The sequence below is a fragment of the Chenopodium album genome, chromosome 13 (assembly GCF_948465745.1).
Source record: "Chenopodium album chromosome 13, dcCheAlbu1.1, whole genome shotgun sequence".
In the NCBI taxonomy this organism is placed as follows: Eukaryota; Viridiplantae; Streptophyta; class Magnoliopsida; order Caryophyllales; family Amaranthaceae; genus Chenopodium; species Chenopodium album.
Genome location: NC_137846.1, coordinates 36,100,806 through 36,103,116, shown reverse-complemented (window position 1 = coordinate 36,103,116; position 2,311 = coordinate 36,100,806). Strand labels below are relative to the sequence as shown.

The 2,311-nt window shown below is 39.0% G+C and overlaps 1 non-coding gene across 1 annotated transcript; it reads left to right on the top strand.

The window, feature by feature from the left end:
* Positions 1–1,112: 1,112 nt before the first annotated feature.
* On the top strand, positions 1,113–1,218 carry LOC145577281 (small nucleolar RNA R71). Its single transcript, XR_014098731.1, has one exon. It is a non-coding gene; the product is annotated as a small nucleolar RNA R71 (small nucleolar RNA).
* Positions 1,219–2,311: the final 1,093 nt, after the last annotated feature.

The window sequence follows — 2,311 nt, the reverse complement described above, 5'->3', positions numbered from 1 at the left end:
CTTCCTAGGCAAACTCTCCTCAAGAACCTTACCACTCCTTGTGACAATAGCATTGACCAGTCTCTTGGGATCTAGGCCTTGGGAAAGTAAAGAAGAAGGACTAGCATGGTCTTTCAAAAAATTAGCAAGTTGAGAAATTTAGTTTTCAAGCATCTTATTATGAGTCATCATTTCATTAAATTTCTTGTCACTTACGGCCATGTAAGTGTTCAACAACTTTGTTTGATTTTCAATGATTTCTTCCAAATTTGTTCTATGTGAAGAAGAAGAGGATTGAACATAAGAATTATCATTTTGGGCTTTTGGAGCAAAACTGGGTGGGGGACCCCTCTGAGAATTATTTTGAAAATTTCCCCTATATTGATTGTTCCAAATACCTCTACCTTGATTATGGTTACCATAACCTTGGTTATGAGTACCATAATTTTGGTTATGATTTTGGCTACTATAACCTTGGTTGTTATAGTTCCCTCGGGAATTTTGGTTCCCATGGTTCCTATTACCACCACCTTGGTTGTAGTTGTCAAAATTGACATGATTGTTGTAATTCCTATTCCATTGACCTCTTTGATTCTCAAACCTAGAATCATGATTATTTGACACATAGTTCACATGCTCATTCACATTTCCATCTTGATCGTCACAAACATCCATACATGCATGAGGGCAACTAGAAACATCATGATCATACGACCCACAATCATCACAAAACAAGCATCCACTAGGCATGTTATTAGAAGAAGGAGGGGGTTGAGAATTAGAAGACATACCTCTACCCCTTAGATTGGGAGGGAAGACTTGAAACTTGGTAGGTAGCACTTTCCAACTTCGCCTTAATAGCGGACATCTCCTTCCCCAAGTTTGTCATTTGTGAGGATATATTGTTGATTGCATTTAGATGATCAACCGAGTACACCGAAGAGCTACTCTTGCTAGTTGACTCTCTTTCTCCATCTTGCCAATCTCTATAATACCTCACAACGTCTTCAATTATGTCCACCACTTCCTCGTCCGTTTTGTTCATGATAGGACCTCCGGCTCCTCCATCTAAACATGATTTTCCTTGAGGGCTAAGGCCTCCATAGAAGATTTGAATAATTTGGTAAGTAGGAATTCCGTGGTGAGGACATTCTCTTTGATACTCTTTGTATCTCTCCCATGCTTCATAGAGACTCTCACTAGGCTTTTGCTTGAAACCTTGAATCAAAGCTCTAGCCTCCGCCGTTTTATTTTTGTGGATAAAAACGGGATAGAAACTCCTTGGTCACTTCATCCCATGTCCTTAGAGAGTTCGTCTTGACTTCCTTGTCTAGCCATTCCAAGGCACGCCCTATGAGCGAAAAGGAAAAAAGCTTGAGGCGGATGAATTCTTGGGAAATTCCATTCACCTTGATAGTATTGCAATACTTTTCAAACTCCTTGAGATGATTTAGTGGGCTTTCATGCTTGGCCCCACTAAATTGTAGCCTCTCTATCAAAGTGATCATTGCCGGTCTTATTTCAAAGTCATTTGCCGGTGTTGTAGGTGGAGCAATCCCACTCTCAAATCTATATGCACCAGGAATCCCCAATTCTTTCAACACCACCCTTGGATTTTCTCCCATTCTTTCTTGTTCCTCTTGTTGTGGTTCTTCTTCACTTGAAATGCTAGGGCTCAAAGATCGTCTAGCACCCCTCAACCTTGCAATAGTTTTCTCAATTTCCGAATCAAATGGCACTAGTGAATGACCACGTGCTCTATGCATAAAATCTCAAAAGAAATGGTTAGTAGCACGGCTACAAATGTAGCCTAAAAGAAGATCTTTTTGTATTTTCAATTAAAGGTGAATAGACTCAGAAACTATAACAAAGAACCAATATCATTCCCAGGCAACAATGCCATTTTGGCAAGAGGAAAATGTAGGTCGTTATATAACTCTTCCTAGAGCCAAACCTAATTTGTAAACACTCGGCCAACCTAATACATGTATATGGTAAGTCAAGGGTCGAACCCAAAGGAATGAGTAGGAACGATGCTATAGCCTATGTTAAGCTAATTCGAAGAATATAAATGGTTGTGGTTGGTAACTAAAGTGTCAAGAAGCTAGGCAAATCGAAGAATTCAATATGCTAAACACTAGGGATATAGGTTCCACATGCAAGCTCAATGATTATGCTAATTTATAGATCACTCAATTGATTCAACATCACAAGGGACAAATAATAGTTGCAATCAAAGGAATCCAAAATCTATCTCCAATGCAATCAAATTCACTAGGGTTCACTATGAATGGCTAACAAGGAAAATCACAATCAAATTCAATCAATTAAA